Source organism: Cavia porcellus, unplaced genomic scaffold, assembly GCF_034190915.1.
Source record: "Cavia porcellus strain 051 isolate PalLab524CR breed Dunkin Hartley unplaced genomic scaffold, mCavPor4.1 scaffold_11, whole genome shotgun sequence".
Taxonomy (NCBI): domain Eukaryota; kingdom Metazoa; phylum Chordata; class Mammalia; order Rodentia; family Caviidae; genus Cavia; species Cavia porcellus.
Genome location: NW_026947494.1, coordinates 32,058,836 through 32,082,677, shown reverse-complemented (window position 1 = coordinate 32,082,677; position 23,842 = coordinate 32,058,836). Strand labels below are relative to the sequence as shown.

The following is a 23,842-nucleotide window of genomic DNA, read 5'->3' as shown; positions in this document are numbered from 1 at the left end:
AAACCCTTGGGGCATTACTGTTATTTAAATTAATTATTTAACTCGCTCATTATTTTTTAGCTACCCAATGTTTCAGAGATCTTGAATCATGCCTGTTGGCAAATGTGTAATCACTGAAAATTCTTCACAGTTAGAAACAGGAAATAAACACTTACTTTCTTGGAGTCATAGTTTTTTTGGTTTTGTACAGAATATTTAAGGCTACGGATTAAGTGCATTAGTTAGAATAATATATTCAAGGATTTAAGGAATTTGGGTCTGGTTTTGAGCCACTCTACTACCTCTGGCTGGACCTCAGCTCAATCCTTTAATCCTCTGGCTTCTTGCTCTATCTGTACAAGAAGCCTCTGGCAATGCAATGAGTGCAGTAGCTGTAGGAATGAATTAAATAATGGGTTTAGTTTCACCGCTGAGAATGGAGTACATTGCCCTTTTGTGGGATCCATTTACTTAACTGAGAACATTAGCACAGGATTCTTACTCTTTGATGCTTGTAAAAAAATAAGGTAGCATCCACTGTAGTGCTGCCACAGATAAGGAATGTGAGGGAAGAAAGAAAATTAGAGACAGGGACGATTCTGAGCGGCCAAGGGAGAAGGGAAGGGATAGAGAGATGGAAGAAGACATGAGCTAAGAATGGAGATGTGGTTGGAGGGGCAGGAAAGAGAAGATGGGAGAAGTGGGTGAGGAGACAGGGTTACTGAGGGAGAGGAGCTGCGAGCATTTACAGTGTAGGTTCCAAGCAGATGAGAGCTCACTGACACTGAGAAGGAGGTACACAGAGGGAGCAGAACAGAAGGGACAGGGACAGACAGCAGTTTTAGGGTAGTCCCCTCCGTCTTTCAGTGGTTTTCTCTGTGTTCTAGGTCCTCTAGATCCCAATCTTGGGCTTTTTGCTCAGGGAGTTAACTTTAAAAGCTTTAGGCATTCAGTGTCTTGGGAGTATAAGAAATCAAAAAGGGATTCTTACAGGGGGCAGATCTCCAGAACCTAGGGAGTTAACTGAATGTTAATTTGCTGGGAGAAATTGCCCTTAGCTCCATGTTCCTCAGATCTCACAGTTATGAGAGGTCATAGAGGGCAAAAGGTGATGGCAAAAGATACAAGAATTAACAAGAACACACTGTTTTAAAGGCATCTCAGTAATACCCATTTGCTTCTCATAATCCTCTAGACTTTACCTCCTAAGAACATTCCAGTGTTCTAAGCACCTCATTATTACCCAGCCCTCGAATGACGTATACATTTGCTTTGAAGGATTTAGGAATGGTAGTAAAATCAAAATAGTGAAGCTTCATAGCGAATATTTATTGCCCGCTTTTCACTAGGCACATATCATTCTTCCTAAGGGGACTTGAGGTGATCTACAATAAAGGACACATCTAAGAAGGGAGGGAAAATATATTACTTACACATCTTGATTGAGGATAAAGGTAAACTGACCCAGTACTGAGTAGTTTTATAGAAATGAACTCATTTTATTCTCTCCACAACCCTGTGAGGGGGATATTTTTGATAACTCCTTTTTAAGAGTGGGAGACTGGGAAAAGCAAGATTGATATGACATCCATATTCAAAGATTAGTATAAAAAACCCCAGCAAACTATCAAAATCTCACTATTATCAACAATAGCAAGGTCAAAGTTATTCACCAGTGTGTGTATATATATATATATGCTCCGTTTGCTACCAAAATATGGCCAAACTTTAGTAGAATTCTTCTCTTAGCTTAGACTTTTGACTAGCTATCATACAACAACACTTGTGACAAATGCCTCTCATAGCTTGGGCCAAGAGGGACTTCTAAATGAAACTGTATAATTCCTTCCACTCGACAATATGGTTGTAAAAATATCTATTTCCATTATTTCACTGCTATGAGGAATCTTGGAGCTAAGTTATGTGCTCAAATACTATAGTTTGGCTCAGATAGCTTTTTTAAAATTAAAAAAAAATTGTCTTTCATTATAAAAAACGCACTGTAAATCCCTTTCAGAAGAAGTTTTGTGATAAATAAAACACAAACAAAATGCAATCCTGTTAGGGATTGCATTACAACCACATGCTGGGGATGTAATCATTTACCAAAATATTTTATGTAACCCCCTTGAAGTCATTTTATCTGAAAGAGAATATTCTCAATGGAATTTTGGGCAGATACTATCTTTTGTGGTGTTTACTACATTTTTCATGCCCTTTAAATAGCATTCCAAATCACTTTGGGTAAAGAACATCAATTCTAGAGAAAATTAACTGATTACTGTCATATATCTTTTTGTTACAGAGATCTAATTAAAGCTTTGAACCTTGCCCAAAACTGTGCTTTAAGATAAATCTACATTTATCAGTCAGTCAGGCTTAAAACAAAGAACGGTTTCACTCATTTCAGCTACTCACTAGTGAATAACTATGCTTAATTTGTAGATTATTATCCATTTCTCAAATTTCTTCCAGCAATCCAGCCATGCTCTGTCCCACTGATTGACAAACACTATCCCTATTAGATCTTTCATCAAAAGAAACTTGTTTACGGGCCAATATGGTGGAAATTTACTAAGAAAACCCTCATCATCTCAAGTTTGTAGGAGATTAATTTGCACAAAGAACCAAGCCTTGTTTCACCCCAGAACTTTCATTAGAGGTATGATACTGATTCTCTTTATACTTAAACATCATTTTATATTTAAATTTTTCAAATAGTCATACTTGTAAAAAAAAACAAAACACTTCTTTCATCGTGCCTCCAAAATGCCCATAGCCTGAGTGCGTTGCTAAGAGACCTAGCTGCCTGGACCACCCTTTTTGGTAACTTTTACTAGCTTTGGGCTGCAGTCAAAGGATCCTCAAGCCACACAATGGAGATAGTAACCTTTGAGGATGTGGCTATGAACTTCACCATGATGGAGTGAGTTTCTGTACCTATCCCAAAAGAAGCTCTACAGAAATGTGAGTGGGAAACATTTATGAATATGACAGCCATAGAAAAATCTGGGATAATCAGCAAAATGAAGAAAACTTGCTCAAGCAATCTAAGAAACGAAGCTGATGAATATTTGGGATGAGAAGAGAAGTTGTATAAATGTAATGACTATGGAAAAAACCTACAGTGATTTCTGGTCCTTTCAAATGCATGTAAAGACAAAGACTAAGGAGAAATTATATCAATGTGAGCAATGTGGGAAAGCTTACTCTGATCTTAATAAAAGAACTCACTTTTGAGACAAAATATTCATAGGTAAGAAACGCCTGAAAGCCACCAACACAAGCAATAGTGTTCAAATCCATGAAAGAAATCATAGTGAAAGGAATTCCTATGTATGCAAATAATGTGGGAAAACTTTTATTTCTTCATACTGTATTCAAGTACATGAAAGAAGACATGCTAAAAAGAAGCCCTATGTTCTTAAGGAATGTGTTGAAGCACTAGCTCATTGTAATTCTTTTCACTGACATAAAAGAATTCACCCTGCAAAGAAACCTTATGTATGTAAGCAATGTGGGAAAGCCTCTTCACACAGTTATTGTAAAACGCATGAAAGAAATCACACTGCAGAGAAAGCCTATGTATGCAAGCAATGTGGGAAAGCATTCACTTCACAGAGTTATTATAAAGTAGATGAAAGAAGTCATATGGGGCAGAAACTATGTGTGTAAGCAATGTAGGAAAGCATTTACTGCACACAACTATTGTCAAATACATGAACAAAGTCACACTGGGTAGAAAGCCTCTGTGGGTAAGCAATGCAGGAAAGCATTTGCTACTCACAAACATGTTAAAATATATGAAAGAAGGCACACTGGGGACAAGCCCTATGCATGGAGGCGGTGTGTGCGTTCCATTCTGTAGAGATAAAAGAACCCACTAGGGAGTAAGTCTATATAGGAAATGTGGGGGAAATTCAGCCAACACAGTGTCAAATGCAAAAATGAGGTCACCTGAAGAGAAACCCTATGTGTGTAAGCAATGTGGGAAAGCATTCAGTATACAAACTTATTGTCAAATACATGAAAGATGTTACACTGGACAGAATTCCTTATATGTAAGCTTATTTTGAAAATACTGTGCAAATTACTCATGTAGTGGAGTGCTGTGGATATAATATGAAAAGTTTAATGTCAGTATTTTCTCATAAAATTTGCAATAAATACACTCCTAGAGAGAGAGATATCCTAAAGTATGTTTATTTTGTGCTTTTCATAAATTGCTTGTAAATATCTCAATTATGTATCTGTAGTAGTCTTTATTATAAAAAATACTGATTTGACATAATATAAGTATATATAATATATATATATATAAATCCATTATCTTTAAGTTTAATACATAGTGTCTTTTAAACAAAGTGAACTGAGAGGCATTTTTCACTTTCAAGTTGGATTAGTAGTTAGTTTTTATTTTGCTGTTAAAACTGGGAGGGATAGGCCACTAAAAAGTAAAAAAAAAAAACATTAAAGTTGGTTTTTAATTGCAGGATTTTCCCACTAGTTTTAACATAAATTGTGTATATACTCCATATTCTAACAACACATATTTTGGAATTTGATGTTACATTTCATGGTAAGATATATATGAGAAAAACAGACTTTTGAAATGTTTTTATGACTAATTTCAATTGTTTTCATACAACTTGTAGATTAGTAAATGTTATGTCTTTCATATTCTGGCAAATTAATTGCATACATCTCAACATAATTGTATATCAACTACATAATTTTGCCTATTTTGCTTTCATGTTAGAGTCAATGTTAAGTTTTACACAAAATTTTATATTTTCTTATTTTAAAAAAGAAGCAAAGAAAAAGAAATGAACAAAGCAGACAGGCAAAGAGCAGAGCCAACAGCTGGGAAGACCAACACAAATCTGGAATACAAAATAATTAAATAAGAGCCAATTCTGCTTATCCAGCAATTATTTACAGTTCAATATTTTCCTGCTTTATTCTCACTGAATTTTAGCTTATTACATAACCTACCCTTTTACTTCTACTAATGTGATTTTTTTCTATTATTTGGTTTCACAAATAGGTATAGAGAGCTGCTATTGTGAAGCTGTTTGTATTACAAGACGTAATCATCAAACAAAACAAATACTTGTTCCAGTACTCATTTTGCAACATTTCACAATACTGTGAATAGCAAATACATAAAATAATGTTTACAACATAGACTGCTCTTGTGACATGGTAAATTAATGGTGCAACTCCATCGTACTTGAAATTTCTTTTAGAATCCATACTGGTTAATTCATATTTTATATGATAGATAAGATTCTGCCTTCAAAAGTAATTTTTTTTATTGCATGTTCCAAATTGGGTTATTGCCTGATCTTAACCAAAATATTGCTAATGTGTTTTGAAAGTCTTTGCTTTTTGGAAAACAAAAGCTATCGTTTGGTGGGAAAAAATAATCTATGATTTCTAATGAAAATGTATACTACAGCTGTTCAGCCCCTTCCTTCGTGCTGTGTGGGTAGTTTAGTGGTCTTGAGAAACTATGGCAAATGCCTAAGTTTTTTAACTGTAAAATAGGTATACGTTGGAGTCAGGATTTCCATGATGCTCGTAAATCACAAACTTCCATCTTTTCTATGCCCTTGCACAAAGGTTTAGCAATATATTCACATGATTGTGTTTTCATACAATTTGCAAAACTAAGACATTTTAGCCATTGTCAGCTGAGACCAAGGTCTCCTTCCAGATGGATTTCCCTCCTGTCATTTCGCCTCTGGCTTGGTGGTGCTGAAGCAGTTTGCAAGGGGCTGTATTTGTTTTTTGTTTATTTTTTAATGGCATCTTTTAAATTGCATAAATGTCAGCCCTCCACAAAACTTGCATCACCCCTCAAGTACAAGAACAGTATCCATTTCACAAGTATGTTGGATCAAAATAGTAAATATACACAGAACAAGGCCACAGCATCTAACTTGTTGTGAAAAATCATGATGCAGTGCTGTTGCCAGGAGCTAAATTCTTTCCAGAGAAGAGATTTTCAGCCACAGGCAACAGGGATACCTCATACTTTTCTTGGGGCCTGGACATTTGTGAGTCCTTGTCTCCATTAACTTTTTAAAAAATATGATGTTTATATTGCTACGAGGACAAATATACTCATGTATTTAAACATTTCTTAAATCTAAATTTTTTTTTAATTTGAAATAAATTAGAATATTTCTGTGGGTTCTAAATGTATTAGGGGCCTCAGGCTGCCTGCCTAATGTGGGGTCTCCAATATGAATGATGATAAATTTCCAAAACCACCAAAGACACAAAAATGGGAATACACAAAAATCAATACGGTACGATTTAAATGTGATTTCAAGTACACACAATAGAAGCATGTTTTCCAAACAATGTCTTAGGGATAATAGGAAGCATTTAGTATTCAAAATATGCACACAGGTAGAGACGGCCGACTGCTAGGAAATCAGTAGGGACTTTTTCCTGTGTAATATATTTTCACTCTACTTTTCAGTCAATGTACTTTGGGGTGTTTTGTTGCCCACTTTAGAATTCCATTATCAACAAAGAAAAGTTATTTTAGAAAATAGGCTTCATTTTGCCAATTTACAAATTGCTCTGGAATCTCATCCAAAAGGCCTCTAAAAAAACACATTGGCCTTGGTGCTGGTGCATCAAATAAATCACAGATGAAATAAACAAGCCGCTTCCTATCGAAGGTGTGTCTGCAGAGTTCTTTGGAACAGCGTGCCAGGGGCTCTATCTGGCACATTTCTGAACTTCGCAAAATTAATTGTGCCGACAAGAACACCATCAAACGCGTCCGGCTTAGAGCGTAAACATCTTCAAATCATGATTCTGCGCCATCAACGCTCTCCAGCTAATTTTATTTGGTGCATTACTCTGGAAGAACACCGAAGCCAAGTAAAACTGCGGAAATGGGAACAATGCATGGAGGAAAAAAATCTCACCCCGTTAAGGGATCCGCTTCTCTGCACAAATAAGTCCACCACACCTTGGAGGCAAGACTAGATGTCCCAAAGATATCCTCAGACTGCCCTTTCGGCCCCTCTCGGGCTCTGGGAGCCCTGCATCTGGGAGAAGCAAGGTGACCTGAGCAGCATCGCCGCAGCCCTGGGCCTTTCTGTAAAGGCTACGGTCTAAGTGCTTGTCCCCTGCACCCCTGCACCAAGCGCAGAAGCTGGAGTCCGCGTTCATTTACACAAGCGGCCCCCCCGTTTTCTTCTCCATAACGCAATGTTTGCAAAGCGCTCCTACAGCGTTTGGGGAGCCACTGTTCTTCCTGCAGGGCCGCCCGGCCTGTGGCTCTGCACTCTGCGGCCGCCTCGCTGTCCCTGGCGGTTCCACGACCTTCCGAAGTCGGCCTGGCGACAGCGTCTCTGGAAAAGCCCCACCCTCCGCGCCTGGGCTGCACGCGCGGCCGCGCCGCTCCGACTTTCGCCGCGGCCTCGCGGACCCGCGCCGTGAGCACCGTGAGCGCGCGGCAGGGCCCGGTCCGCCGCGGCGCTGCGGGCAGAGGGGTGGGTCAGGGGCGGGGCCTGGTGGCCGGGGCGGGGCCAAGGGCGGGCCGGGCCGCAGCGCCCCCCGTCGAGCGGCGTGCAGGCACCGCCCCCGCGCGCCGCACTCGGCGCTGGAGCGACTCGGCCGCGGCCGGAGCTGTGGCCGTGACCGTTTCCTCGCGGAGGCGCCCGCGGCTGTAGCGGCGGCGGCTCTGGGGTTCGCTGAGGGCAGCGGGCCGTCTCGAGCCGCCGGGTTGCGGAGCGAGACGGCGGCGGCGCCGGCGGGTTGTGCCGGGCCCCGTCCTCCGCAGCTCCAGTCCTGGGGTGCCGCGGGCTCTGGCTGCCTCGGGGCGGCGGCCGCGGCCGCGGCGTCCGAGCCGACCGCGCGGGATGGCGAGATAGCGGCGCGGAGCGGCCGGTGAGTACGAGGCCGGTGGGCGCGGCGCGCGGAGTCCCAGGCGCGTGGCCGCGAGCGCTGGCGGGGCGGGGAGCGCGCTCGGGCCGCCGGTCCTGGGTTTGTGGGCGTCTAGGGTGAGCGACTTTGGCAGGCGGCTCTGGCCCTCGGGTCCCTGCTGGCACAGCTTCCCCGGGAAACTTCTGCCCCCCAGAGTCCCAAGACTCGGGGTGACCTGGGGGAGGGGAAGGAGCTTTAAATTTTTCCCTTTGAAGGTGTGACCTGCCAAGCCATTTCGAGCCTCCTCCTTGGCGCCTCTTTAAAGCAGTTCCTTGTTCTTTTTGTATTTATAGTGCATTTGACTGACCTTTTTGTGCTTATATCTAAAGGTTCGTTACTAACAACACCCAGCGTTAAAGTGTTGGAGATCAAAGTTAGGCTTTTCCCGAAAGATGTTTCTGAAGTGTTGGTGTCTAAAAGCACAAAGCTGGAATCTTGAGTTCACACCGCCCGAAAACTGCACATCAGTTGCGAACTCAGGAGGGCTTCACTAATGATTTTGGTTCCCACCTCCAGCTACTGAACATACGAGATTTTTTATTTGCAGTCAGATAGCTTTGTGTTCCTTTTTGTGTATGTTTAGGGCAGTCGATTGTTAATAACAAAATGTGTACTGTTATTGAATGAAGTTTATATGGAAATGAGTTATTTGCATTTCTTTTATGTGTTCTTTTAAGATATGTTTTCCAACAATAAGTTTCGGTTTAAAGTTTGCCTTCCCATTTGTTTGTTTTCAGTTTCATGTTTGTCTTTAATGAAAAAAAGTATTTGCTTGGAGTCAAATTAATGTGCCTTGGTATCATTTGGTCAAGGATCTAAAAATGGTGCCAAAGTTAAATTTAAAGCGATCCTCCCCTCCACCGAAATGAAAAATTAAAAGGTTGGTTATTTATTTATTTGTTTTTCTGGTGCAAATGATGCTTGCCCCTCTTCATCACTGATGATTTTGCCAGTAATCTGAAATATTTTACTAACATCAGAGTGTTTCTGTCTAAGCCTGGCAGAGGAAAGGAAACCTAAGTATAGTCTGTGCTTTAAAAAACAGACTGTCTTCTTAGTTGTTTCTTAAGTTGACTTTCTGTTTTATAGCTATGTGGGAACTGTTCATTCGGAGGCTTCATTAGGGAATCACAAGCTCAATTTAAATATGAGATGTGTTTTCAGGTTGAACTGAGCATCTCCAAGAACTGAATCGAGTTGTATTTGCTTTGTAATGGTTGAGATGACAAATGTATGCCTAATTTCTTGTGGGAATCAGGGACAGTGCTGAAGGGAGCAAAATTTTATGATTTTTGAAAGCTTTTGCTTTTGAATGATGATCCTTGATGAATGTATTTGTAATATATGTTATGTTCAGATTTATCATGTTTATTTATGGGACAGGCAGTCTATTCCCACTGGAGAAAAGTCAATGGATATGAAAAGAGTCCATAGTAAGCACATTATAAGCTTTCCTCCACCACATCCCACAGCATCCCGCCCAACCGCCATGGTTGCAGGCTCCTTGTGTCTATCTTTCCGTTCCCATTCATAGACTAATGCTAGGAACATAAACATTTTGTGTTCTTTTACCTTTCTGCAAAAGAGAATGCTCTGTAAAACCTGTTCTGAATCACACCCCCAAATCATGGCAGTCTTCATCAGACTTAAGAGAGCTGTCTCATTCTCCAGTGGCAGTGAAATACTCCATTAAAAGATGAACTATAATTTATTTCACTTCTTCTCCATATGTGTATATATAGTTTTTAATATTTTGCTGTAAACTTATGGTACAGCATTAGTTTTTGGGGTTTGTAAGTGGATTTCATTTATTCCCCAAAGTCCAAAGGCAGTAATTTGCTTATTTAATCACATTCCAGGAATGCCCCCTCTCCCAGTGCACACGGCTTGTTTCTCTTATATAACTCCTAAGTGATCCATAAGGGTCTCCAGCATCTTTTGCTGTGGAGTGTGAGACATGAGGGTTGGTCAGTACCTAATAACAACTTAGCTAAAGACAGGAGCAGATATAAAGTTTTAAGAAGCATTTGTAAGAAAAAAAATGTTTTAAATAATAGTTTAAATATTTTTAAATATTTCATAAAATTGGTTTGCTATTAGGTGCTGAGATCTCTACCATCTCTGAATGAGCACTGATATCTCATATTTAAATATTGTTAATAATTTAGTTATAAAATCTGTCGTTTATGGGCCAGGGATATAGCTCAGAGGTACAGTGCCTACTTGGTTAGTGTGAGGTCCGGAGTTTGAGTCCCGACAAAAAATAAAATTTATGGTTTAGGAGCAAGTGTTTACCAATTCTTAATGGAAAGGATGCTTTTAGAAAAGATTTGGTCTCTTTTTTTTAATGAACTGTTAGGATCTCTTTTTAGAGTTCTTTTAAAACAATATATGGTAGAAGCAATGCTAATGCTAGAAATTAGCCTAATTCATTACAGAATTTAACATTAGCCAATATTGAGCTTTAATATTTTCATTATATTGTATTTGGAGGATTGTAAACTATGATCTTTTACAAAACCTATTTAAAAAAATAACTAATCCAGTCTTTTAACATTTAAAGTGTTCTTTTTCCCTTTGTTAATCAGTTCTTGTTACTGTAGTACAAAATTGCTAATACTGTCTGTAACTCTTTAAAATATTCATTAGATATCTGTTAATATTCAGGCTGTTTTCTAGGGACTAAGATAAAGCATTGAACAACACAGATAAGACCTGGCTGTAGATTCACATTTTAGCTGAGGAAATGGATAAAGAGCAAAGGAGCAATAAAGGAGATAATATCAGAGAGTGCCAAGTATCCGGAAAATAATAAAATAGGCTTGCTACAAGAAAGAGTGCCAGGGTGAGGGCTACTGGTTTAGATTTTGTGGCCAGAAAATGTCTCTGGGATAGAAAGATTTGAGCGGGAAGTTGAGTGAGGAGCAGGAACCCTGTGGTTTTGGAGATCAGAAGGAAGAGTGCTTCAGGGAAGAGAACGGCAAGACCCTGCGGTAGAACTTGTGTGCTAGAGGAACAGAGCGCAAGGGGAAGGCTGCCAAGCGTGCTGGAATTGGTGCCATGTGTGTGGCATAGGTCAGGGCTGAACAAAGTAGAGCTGAACCAGGATGATGGAGTCCTCCGTGTGCTGTGGCTCCATGGGGCCAGCAGATGTGCTTGTTCCCATTGCATCCATAGCACGGCGCATGAGCTTGGTTGTAGAGCAGGTTGTGATTGTGTTTGAATAAATGAGTAATTAGAAGGTTGAAGGGATCTCCTTGCTTGCTTTGGGTCAGAGTCCTTGGTTCTGGAGTCTTGATCTGAGCTTTCCAGCTGGCTCCCGCCCTTGGTGGATACCAAATCTGTTACACTTTGAACACTCTCACTCTGTTGTCTTGAGTCAGTTGCACATTATTGCTTTTTTGTGAAGCTCAAGTATGGGAATCATAAAACTACAGCTTTTGTAAGTTATGGCGATTTATGAAAGATTTAATTAGCGTTTTCATCTTTGATTTCAGTGCAGTAGCTATTGGCTTGAGTGTAAAATTTTCAGATAGCTTTTTCACATAGGAATGTTTCATTTCTTTGGGACAGATGACGGGTTAATGAGCGGATAAAATGCATGTGCTTTATGCAGGTAGTCTTATTCTCACAGGAAGAATGTGTGCATGCTCTATTCTAGGAAATAACCAAGGACTTATGATATTTCCTCTTCCTAGTTTATAGGCTGTCATTCTAAATATGTTCCTTTATATTAAATGAAAAACTTGAGGAATGAGTTTATGTCAAGCAATTGTTGTAACTGTTTAATAAGGGTCTGTTGTTTTTCTTTAGATTGTCACTTTTTGTCTTGCTTTCCATATCAGAAATTTTGTGACTTTTTGCAGAATGAATTTAAATTTCTGAATTTCTCATTTTTATTGGCTGGCACCTGAACATAATATGTTGTTTCCAGGTGAAACTTTACCTTCTAGCTTTTTCCTGTGAGTTCTTTGCAAACTCTTACTAGGTGAAAGGTGACTTCTTTTGCTCCTTGATCTTAAGTAATTCTCTTTGTTCTTTTTGTCCTTTCTGCTTGCAGTGAAAGCTCTTCAGGCAAATAAGTGAAGCAGAGGAAACAAGGAACTGGCTGTCCTAAATTTAGTCTGAGAAACTTAAGTAAAAGTGTTTTTACCAACTTCTTTGTGTTTATTACCACTTGTGAACTATAGATATTCAGAAATTCTGAATTTGTCCTACATTGTCTAAAACAGTAACAGAATGTTCCTAGGAGCATGTTGCTGCTGATGTTGCTCAGATGAGCAGAGCTCCTGTTTATTAGTTACTGTTTTAAGGTCTGATGTTAACAATTGAAAAAAACTTTTGGTGGGTGATTTGTTCATGTACTTTTGCACAGAGATAAGAAAGTCGTGAATATTACTCATTCTTCTGGTTTATAAAGCAGAGCAAATTTGAATCAGCATATATACCTAGAATTGAGAACTTAACATCTAGAGTAGAAAGCATCTGTCTATATTAGTAAGTGACAGAATCCTGAAATACCACGGGTAGGTAATTTTAGTTTTTGAAGTTGTGACTCCTTGGGTGCCTTGGGATATTAAGGCCCCTACCTGTGCTTCCTTTGCTTCTCAAAGCAGTTTTTTCCAAAGTGTCCCTGGTCTGAGGACAGTTGAGATGGTGGTGGTGGGAACATCTGGTGGAAAATAACAAGTGGTGACAGTAGTCTTCCTGTTTCTAATATTAGAAATGCTAACAAGGTAGTGATTTGTAGACATTCTGTAGGTAGGGTTGCATGTGCTTGTTCTTTGGGAAGTTGGAAGTAAGCTGGCATAAGGTGAGAGTCCCCTACCAGGCCTTAAGCTCAGTGACCCTAGAGCTTTGGAGTGCCAGTGTAAACACTTAAGTCACAGATATGAGTGCCAGTTGTTTCCACGTTTCAGGCTTGGAGAGCTACCACCAGGCTATGCCTCATGCTTTGTATTTACAGCGAAGTACACAAGTGAAGGATATGAGAATATTTGAGAAATCTCTTCAAAGAAGCAAATTTGGGAGCATAAATTGTCTAACTGGAACTTCATCTTATTTTGATTCCTTCAGTGTCCTGGATGGCCAAATTTGTACTGTATATATAAACTGGTGTTTTTGGAAGAATCTAGTTTTGATTTTTGTTTGTTTGTTTGGTTGAAAGAACTAAATGGAATTTAAATGCAAAACTCTAGCAACAGATTAGACAAACTGAAACAAAGTATAGAATGTAAGATCCAGAAGGGCCTTCAGGTTATCTGTTAAACTTGTAATACTTACAGATAAAGAGAAAAGACTCAAGGGTATTATAATTTATTTGGTGGAAAATAACAGCCCAGAAGTTGCCCACTGGAATCATCACCCTGGATTGCTGATTCTCAACTTCATGGGTTGAACTCCCCTCTACAACAGCAGTTCCCCAAAGAGTTTACCATTGTTAGACTTCCACTCTGTTTGCAGCCTAGAACAGTACCCAGACTATAGCAGACACTCAGATATTTGTTGAATTAATGAGTATCTACGAAAGAATTTGAAAATTTCAGATTGCTATATTAACTGTGAGATAGTGCATATAATGCATGAAAGAATAATTTTATGAATTTCTTATTAAAAATTAGAGCATATTGCTGTTAAAACCTAAACTGTTAGGACTGATATTAGCCATACAGTCAGATAGGTTCAGTGTTTCGATTCCTAACTTGATACAGTTTAGAGCATCATTTCACTATGTTTTTCCGTCCAATGGTATCTGGTATGAGTAACATTTTGTGTTTCCTATTTGCAGAATAGATACTTTAAAATACTTTAAAATTAAGTATTTGTTGCCTGAGTTATTTGTTCTTTTTCTAGATGTCTTTTATCAGTAGTTTCAAGTTTTCAAAACTTATGGCCATAGAGAGAGATTTGGTTGTTTTAAAACGAATCTAGCCAACCCTGGAAGGTTTTGGAAATTGTCACTTTTGGATACTGTTGGTGGGTGTTTTAATTGTTGTGACTTTCCAGGAGGGCAATTTTGTATTACTCATCAAGAGCCTCAAAAATGTGCCTTGTCCCTTAGTCAGACATTCCCACCACTAGGAATTTAAACTAAGGGAAAAAAATAATGGTGAAGCGTGTGTGGAGAGACCAACGTATGGTCTCGCCTACAGAGTCCAAGTGAGCACCATACTGCTGCTGGGGGGCTTCCCACAGTGATTCATTACTTGATGAGAAGTCCATGAGTGGAATGTACCAAAATCAGGAGAGGAGCTCTGTGAAGTTTGTAGAAACTTCCGCCCAGATGCTAATGAGCTTTGCAAAAATGTACACATTGATTGAAAAGCTCCCTCCTTTATAGTTGTTTTTACTAGAAACAATTTTAATAGTCGGTAATAGGGAGAATGGTAAAATGGATTGTGGAATATAGATAAATGGAATACTCTTTTGACAATGATATAGGGAGTGGTTAGTGATGTGGAAAGATTCTTGCACTCTATAAAGTGAAAAAGTAGATCTCAAAAGTAGCTAGTATAAATTGGCTGAAGTTTGTTTTGTTGATTGTTTTTTGAGGATGCATGTGTATGTGTATACAATTTTCTGCAAGGGTGGGATTGTTTTTGTGAGTTGAAACTGCAGCTGTTACTCTTGTTACTTTCTTGAATTTTCAGAAAGTAGAGCATGTCATGTAGTTAGGGGGCTAAGATCAGATCCCATTATCATCTCTCACTTTCTTTTTGTGAGAGCTTGGGGAAATTATTGAGCTGTTCCCTTCTTTTAAAATATGAATGGTATTATCCAGCTTCTGGTGCACGCAGGGAGTGTTTGATGAAGTTATCTTGATTTCACCAATCTGATACAATAACTAAAGCATAGTGAAAAGCATTTTAAGGCATTCTGGCAAAGTATTTCATTGTTTCTGGTCACTTGAAATATTTACTGAATTTTTATTTATTTTAAAACTAATACTTTATGTTACCAGTACCTCTTATTTTGAATTGACAGCAGTTTCTTCTGTAGTTGTCTTGATGGTCCTATATAAGTTCTTGAAGGTCAGCATCACATTATCTTTTCCATTTATAGAAGTGTCAGGTGATCTGTTCAGTCCCTGTTGAGCGCTTTTGCTTAGCTTGGCCCTGAGTAGGTATCAGATATGCAGCAGTGCCCTGAGCAGATGTGCCCTGGCCCTTGAATGATGTGTGGAGTCACCAGAATGGTACATAGCCAGGAAGTCCATTCAGTAAGTGGTGGTTGTCACAGTTAACAAACACTCAGTTAAACCTTGTTTTCCTCTCCTGAAATTTTAGAAGAAATTTTGTTCTAATGTTGCTTTTCAGTGAACACAAACAATTCCTCCTGCTTATTCAACCAACTATATGAGCAATAGCTAGATTATTTCACCTGGTTGACATTTACAGATGATTTAGTGATGATTTACATTAAACGTGTGAGAATGTCCTAGGCTAATAGGTTTAAAATTGCTACTGTATCTTCTCTGAAGAGGAGAGTCTTTCATGACCTGAAGTAAAATTTCATGTCTTTTTAGATTATCTGTTGTAAAATTGGTGAGAGTGGGGCTCCTTCCAACAAATGTAGGGTGTAAGAGATTCACAGATACTTACAGGAGAAATTCCAGCACACAATCTTAGTGAGACACAAAAGTAGTAAAGCATGTAGATAAAATAATGTTTGTATTTAACAGCATATAAAACTACATTAGTTAAGTGCTCAGTTCTATGTAGATGTAAATGTTTTAATGTTGGTAGTAGTTGTAAATATGTGCAATGTGTACAACTATAATGTGTACACATAAAAGTTGCAGTGATAAAAGTTGTCAGGAAAGGTATGTCCTTAACCTTCATGACATACACTGCTTTTATTTCCCTCCAGAGCCGGATAAAGATTACAGTCAGATAAAACAATTTCAGTTGTTCTTGTAGCTCCTGAAAGATTGTGTCTCAGGTTAGTACAGCAGTGATTGGAGCACTGCATTCTTTATTTTATGTCACATTTTCTGTCCATATCTTTTGCTTCTGTTGCCCACTTTCCTACTCCCGCCCACACTGAAACCATTAGTAGATTTTATTTTTTATATAAGGGGATCACTTTTCACAAAGGAACACTCTATTTCAGTGAGATACACTGAATATGTGGTAGCAAGTGGCAACAGAGCTGTTTTGAGTGCAGGCATAGCACTGTTGACTAGAGGTAGGACTTGGACAGCACACCGGCTCCCAAAGACCAGCCTCAATAAAGTTACAGAGGATTCTGTTTTGGAACTTTTCAGCTCATTTACACATAGTCAGTGAATGCCATATTCATGCAAGCCATAGCTGTACTCCTGGGACCAACAATGCAAATGCTTCTGGGTCAGTGAAGGTCAAGCAGATTTCTAAAGAGAACCCATCTGTCTTCTGTGTTTTTGATACAAGTGAACTATCAAAAAAATTTTTTTTTAACCTTTGAACAGGATAAACAACAGTAACACTCCAGGTAAATGGCAACTGAAAAGTTTCAGAGTTGGGGGATGCTGTACAGTAGCTTAGAATTTGACAGTCTCCCACAGGTCCCTGTTAAGAGTTGGTCACCAGGGTGGTGCTTTTGGGAAGTGGTAGGACCTTTAAGAGGTGGCACCAAGGGCAAGGTCATGAGGTTGAGGGTGTGTTTTGAAAGGGATTATGGTTCTCTAATCCCCCTCCCTTTTGCTTCCTGACCATGAGGGAAGAGTGTGTTCTCACTGGCTGTGCCCAGTGCAAAGGGGGGAGTAGATCACTGAGTGGAACATCCAGAAATGTTGGCCAGATTTTGTTATGGTAGTGGGAGCTGTCTGATAAAAGTAACCAGTAGCAAAAACTGAGAAAGAAGAAAGATGACAGGTTGCTGCTCTGTGGGTATAGGATGAGTATTCCAGAGCTTCTAGATTTTGATATTTAAATGCTCTATTTTAGAATATTGGCATGTAATCAGTACAGTCCAACTTTTGTTATTGTTGTTAAACATGTTTCAAGCAAAGCATTTCCAAGGGCATGGCCTGCAAATTACTAGTTTTAAATGGTCATGTATCACATTTCCTTGCCCATATTTTCCCTCACTTTTTCTGTTCACATAGTTGAGGTCATGCTAGATATTCAATTTTATTCTCCGTTTTGTCACTTAACATTTTATGAAATATTTCCCCATGTTACTAAACATTCTTTAGTGTATGTTGATACTTGTATAACATTCTATTCTGTGAATGAGCTGTAATTTAAAAAGCTCATATTATTTTCAACTTTTCTAATTCATAATTAAAGCCTTTGGGCATAAACTTATTTTTTATTTCAATATCTTAGCTATTTGTCACTGTAATAAAATACCTGTCGATTTATGAAGAAGTTTATTTAATTCACAGTTTTTTAGGTTTGAGGCTTGGTGCTGACACTAGCTCATTTCTGGTGAAGTATTTCCCATGTCATGGCAGAGATGTATGTATGTGGAATTATGTCACCAAATAGGAAGTTAAAGTGACTGGGATCCCACAGTGTCTTCTAGGGGCTTGCTTCCAATAATCTCAGGACTTCGTTCCAACCTAGGGACCTCTTAAAGGTCCTGTATTCCAACATAACCACTCTGCAAATCAAGCCTCCCATCACAGTGGTCCGTTAGGGACACATTTAAGCTAGGTCACAACTATAGTACCTAATAAGTTTTCAGATTATTTAAGATTGGTTTACAGAGTCAAAATGTGACTTTCAGGATTTTTATATAGTTCTGTCTTACTTTTTTCTCATTGCGGGTACAAAATGTGCAACACTCAAAGCTAAGGGAGGAAAGGTTTATGTAGATCACAGTTTTTGGAGGTTTCAGTCCATACTTGCTGGGTGCAAGACAGGGTGGCTCATGGCAGAGGGCAGCAGTTCATGGGAGTGGAAAATAGCAAAAGGGACAAGAGCAAAAAGAGATGAGCAGCACATAGAGACTATTTCTCTTCCTTACAATGTATGTAGGCCACAGCCACCCTAAATTTTAGGGTATAGCAGTTACACCCATAATCCCAGTCTTGGACCAATAACAAATTCTAAAAACCTGGTCCCAGGCTGCATGAGGCTTTGGGGGGACTTCCAGGCTCACATGAAAACAAGTTCAGATCATTTTGTTCTATATTTAACTGCGAGGAAAGAAAGTGTTCATTTTTGTTAACTGTTCTTATTTTGTGACTTTTATACTGAATTGTTATAGTTTAAAACTAGAAATAGGTTTTTAAAATTTATAAAAGCAAAAAGTTCTCCCCTTCCAAAAATTTAGTAAGTTTGGAAGATACAAATAAAAATTTTAAAAAATACTTTAATGTCAGCACTCAGTGGTGATTCCCACATTCCAGTGTATATTTTTCTAGATTAATTTCTATACATATATATGCATATATTTGCTGTCCAAATTTGTTAAATCATGTAGTATACATATATAATTTTGTAATGTGATTTTAAAAAATTGAGCTAATCATCTTCCACAATACGTAATTACCCATTATGTTCTAATGTGTAATTGGATAAATGCAACCATTTATTCAACTAGTTCAACAACTATTTCCTCTCTACCTTTTGTGTGCCAGGCAGTTTTATCTGTCTTCTGCCAGGTACAGTTCAGTGCTAAAGGAGAGAGGTGGTCTGTGCTCTCATGGAGCTTACCTGCCTCTGGGGAGGAATAAAAAGTAAACCCGGGAACCCTATCCCAGGAATCATTTGGGTGATTTCCCTACTCCGGGATGAAACCCTGGAAGAAATGAAGCAGGGCACTGTGCTGTGGAATGTAGGAGGATGCCAGCAGGGCTGGTCCTTTCTATGGTGACAAGGAAAGGTCTTGCTCAGGAAGTGAGTGCTAGTTAAGAGCTCCTGGACCTCACTTGGCGAGCCTGTGAATGACAAGTACAGAAACCTTAATGGGGACAGGCTTCACATGTGACAGGGTCATGACAGAGGAAGACTAAGGGCCAACCGTAATGTGGGAAGCAGGTCTAGGGGGAGTGGAAGAGGAAGAGGCAGAGATGGAACTGGAGAATTAAGCTGGCGTGAAACAGTGCAGGACTTATGCTTTACATTAAGACCTCTTTCTGAAGGCCACACAGAGCTTGCTTGATTTCAAGGGTGTGAGGCCGCGGAAGGACCGGCATCTGGAGTCCAGTGAGGAGCGTTGCAGTAAGAGCTGGCTGGGGGAAGAAGCCGAGCGAGGCCTGACTGGGTATTTTCCTGACTTCCCTTAAAAAGTTCCAGCAGTGACAAAGATGGTAGTAATGACCAAAAGTGTCTCGCTTGCTTATTCAGCCTTGCCTTATTTAAAGCTTCTGATTACACTGAAATAGTGAGAAAGCATTCCACATTTTTAAAGCTCTCAAATGTGGATTTATTGACCATACCATAGGTGACTAAATGTTCAAGTAGTCCTAAGTGAGGACGATCCTATCTCCTCCAGTCTAGATCTGTTCACTTTCTGTTATCACTGTCATCATTTTATTTGGAGCCTGAAATGAGATGTGTTAAATTTATCTTATCGAGTTAATGTATTAGATTAATTTGTTAATTTTCATTATTAGAGTGTGTTTGATACTTTGCCTGTTTTTTATCGACAGATTTGATAAATAGGATTCTTTTATGTTCTTTTACCCAATTAATTTATTGATGTCTATGGCAAGAACAGAGCTGTGTCCTGTCTATGTCACTTCTGTTTCAGTTGGCACATGCGTTTATTAGCACTGTCTTTACTAAGATTGATCACATAGGGAAAGGAACTCCTTCACATTCTGTTTCTATAACCTGTATTTTTTCATTTGCTCTTAAACATCTTACTGAGATTTTAAAAATTTTGATTCAAGATAAGACAAGATATGTTTTGTCTGTTTCTGACCTTGTCAAAGCAAGGGGCAAGGTTGGGTGGATGTGTGTTGCTCTGTGATCTTCTTATGGGATCATTTTCTTACTTCTTGTGTAATCTTTTTCCAATATCACTGTTGCGCTTGCAGGTCTCCGGGCTCTAAAGTTGGTTTTCTTGACAAACTTGTACCCTTTTGGAAACAGTTTGACCAAAGATAAATTATTTCAAATTTTGTTACATCTTTCTTTTTCTCTTACCTTCTTAGGTAGAAGACTTCAGTGAACCTTGAGGTGAAATACCTTCTCCTACCTGCTTAGAAGCTATTGTAGACTATACTTTGAAGCTAAATGTGCTATTTTAGTTGTTATTGTTGCCGTTGTTCTTATTAATTTTTCTTTCTTAAGGAGCACTTATAATCTAAGTTTACTTTTAGGATTTTGAGGCCTGGGATTAAATAACACCCTGAAGAAAAAGAATTGCGTTCTTTTGGATGGAAGGGTCTCAGATTCTGATTCTCAAGATTGTTAAAACATTTGGGTATATTTTGGTGAATACCTTATTATATTGCATTGCAATATAAATTTTAAAACAGTGTATATTGTAAGATTATTTCACTAGCAAGACAAGAATTTTTTAACCCCCAATATATTTTAAGTGAAGTTGTTAATTGGCACCCTGAGAATTTATTTGGCCTGAAAATATGTTTTGTTTGGCTCACGTAATGTTGGTTCTTAACTTGGAATTCATGTCTTAAAATAATACAATTTCATATTTAAACAAAGAAAAACAATAAAACTCTTCTGCATGTAGTCTTTTGTTGGGAGAGAAGAAAGCCTAGCAACATTTCCAAGGCCAGTTGTGAAGACTTCTTCTCTGTTGACAGAGCTTTGCCTCCCTCTTTTCTCCTGGGCCTGTCTGGTCAGATTTAAAAAATAAAAGGCGGCAGCAATCTGGATGTTTTGAAAAGCTGACAGATCCATGAGTGTGTTGTACTGTGTTCTGCCACAGTGTATAATAGACACAAGGAGCCATTACAGGCTGCTTGTCATTGTATGAGTGTCAGGCATACTCACTTCATCTGGCTGCTCCTGGAGTATGTTTTAATTTGCACCTGCTGAATTAAGAGCATTCCCAACTAAAAATGTACTTAGAGTTGCAAGGAGAACAGTAGGTTAGCAGTTATTTTCTATTTTTCTCCCTGAATGAAGTGGGATCTTTGTCATGATGTGATTTCTGGTAGTGCTTGGTAAACAGGTTGTATTTCTCCCTTATATAATTACCTTAATGTGGCCAGGCTTGGATAGCACATTCCTGATAATTCTACAGTTGCTAGTTCCTAGAGGTGACAAACAGGGTCTCCTAAAAGTGGACCAACTTTATGTTGCTATTTGACATACAAAGTAGGGAAAGCAGGCCTTGTGTCATGGTAGTATAATCTGAGAGCTAAGACCTGAAGTGTTATGTGATCTTTCTGAGGTCCACATCTGCCCTCTTCAGTGGTAGAATAGGCCCCTGAGCCCAGAATTGCTGACTGCAGTTCAGTGAGCCACTAGCTCCCCATTTAACAGTTCAGTTCATTGGTCTAGAGCTGAGATGTGTAGGCAGAGCTGCATTTAGATCCTCCTGCTCAACCCCTTCCTAGCTGTGTGACTTCTCCAAGCCCCAGTTCCTTACTATATATTTAAAAAAGGAGAATAATGATACTGACTTCATAGGGAGAATCTAATCCAGTGTTGCATTTAAAGAACTTCATTACTTGCCCCAGAATGATATGTAAACCATGCACGATATCTGAAAACTATTTACCAGTTCTTTATTACATGGCAGAGTTAACTAAACCCAGCATTTTAACTACATGAAATAATTACATAATTAGCATTTCTCCCCTCTTAGGATTTCTAAAGGCCTTTGGGAATAATTATGATCCATATGTTAGTAAAAACTTGAGCAGTTTAGGCCAGTTGTTGTCTTTTTTATTCATTAAATTTTTCTGTAGCAAACAGGTCCATTAAAAGAATTGTTTACTCATCAGGCTGTAAAGAAACAATGCTGTGGCATAAAATATTTTAAGTTTTCACCAAGAACTCTATTGGGATGAGTTTGGTCAAGTCATCAAATATTGAATATAGAGGTACAATATAGTCGGTATAAAATACTCCAGATGCAACAGTGCTGGAAGGATAAAGCTATACTCTTAAGAGTTTATAATTAATGGGGGAAACAGTGATTTAAATTACCTGTTCCAGGAGGTTTGATCCAAAGCAGTATAAATGGAAATTGGATTAAAGGGCAGGGGAGAATTAAGCCATATTTTAGAGAGAAAATTGGCTACTAGGTGGGAGGGAGGATTAAAGAAGGAGGAGAAATCAAAGTTGATTTATGGGTTGAGTGATCTAGGCTTAGGTGATCCAAAGAGACTGGTACTATTAGCTGGGCCTGGGGGTTAGGGAAGAGTTTGTTTTTATTTGTGGAGTTTTTTAAGGAATCTGTGAAATGTCCAAGTAGATGTAACATTGTATTTTGTTATTCCTGAGAGGATCCATTAAAATTGAAATCCAGACTCTCCTCCAAGGGCTCACAGTATTGAAGGCTTGATTGCCAACTGATGGACTCTTAAGGAAGTGATTAGAGCATGAGGGTGCTGGCTTTTTAAATGGCTTACTCTATTGATGAGTTCCTTAAGCTGAGTGGGCTTCATTAACTCAGTGGAAGTGCAGCCCAGTAGATGAATGTGGTCACTGCTACATGGCTTCAGAGGGTATATTTTGTCCCCTGGCCCTTCTTTTGCTCTTTCCCTCTTCTTGTATTTCCTGTCTGTCATGAGATGAGTAGCTTTGTTAAGACCATGCCTTTCCACCATGATTTTCTATCTTTGCTCAAATCCACAGTAATGGAACCAGCCAATCATGGACTGAAACTGTGAGCCAAAATAAATCCTTTACATTGATTTTCTCAGGTATTTGATCACAGTGATGAAAAGCTGACTAGTACAGGACCTGACTTGAGTGGATTTATGTAGATAAGTAGGAACTTGTCCAGTAAATTGTTAGCCTGTAGCTGGGAAGAGACCGATTCTGACAACATATTTGGAAGTAATTAGTGTATTGGTGGTGGTTAAAACCACAAGAGTAGATAACATTGTTCAACAAGGCAAGACAGAATGAAAAGAGCAGTGGGCTCAGAGAGTCTTACTATATGCAAGCCGGGAAGGGATGATACCTTAATGTCACTGGATAAGGCAGGGAAGGAATGGATTATTTAGTAAGTGTGCTTGGATAAGTGGTAACCATTTGTGGGGTGAGGAAAGAGTACTGAGCCACTGACTCACCCACTCATACTCTGAACTAAAAGTAATTTTATATGGAGGAAAGCCAGGGTGAGCAGTGTAACTCAGTGGTACAGTGCTTACCTACCTTGCACAGAACCTAAGTCCAATCCCTCACACCATCAAAACAGAAAAAAAAGTTAAAAGCCTTAAATATGCTTGAAGGCACTGGTGCATGGCTTCAGAGGGTGTATTTTGTCTGCTGGCCCAAACTGGGTGACAGTTTATATTGCCATCCATGCTAAAGAACTTTGGTCAAAAACTTTAAAGGACAAAATTGAAAAAATTAATGATAGTCAAACTAAAACATCACAGGAAAGTAAGAAAGCAGCTGGGAAAAATGTTAAATATGATTTAAGGAAATTCTGCCCAGGTAGAAAAACAGAAAAGGGTTGAATAAGAAGTTTAAGATATAAAACATTGCAAATCATCGATAAATCTGTAAAAAGATATTTTGGCTACATAGTCAAAGAAGTGCCCTTTGTTGTCCTGTAACTGGAAGATACTTTTAAAAACTATAATCCTTGGCATTGATGAAAGAGTAGAGAAGCAAGTACAGATTGAACATCCCTAATGTTTCAAACTCTGAAGCTTTGAGTGTCAATATGGTAGAAGAGTGGAAAATTCCACACTTGACCACCACGTGTGGCAGTTTCCAGTCTAAATACAGGCTCACTAGAAATACTGTGAAATTACTTTCAGCCTAGGTGTACAAGGTGAATATGAAATGTAAGTGCATTTGATATTTCAACTTGAGTC

The 23,842-nt window shown here is 38.9% G+C and overlaps 1 protein-coding gene across 3 annotated transcripts in view; it reads left to right on the top strand.

Moving 5' to 3' along the window:
- Window positions 1-7,757: 7,757 nt before the first annotated feature.
- Window positions 7,758-23,842, top strand: part of Lifr (LIF receptor subunit alpha) — a 62,289-nt gene continuing 46,204 nt past the window's right edge. For 2 of the 3 annotated variants that reach the window (XM_003470276.5, XM_063258096.1), the window contains exon 1: window positions 7,758-7,896. The gene's annotated coding sequence lies outside the window, so the exon portion shown is untranslated. Of the gene's footprint in view, window positions 7,897-8,673; window positions 8,813-23,842 lie in introns of those variants that run through there. The other variant, XM_063258095.1, reaches the window with a different exon arrangement.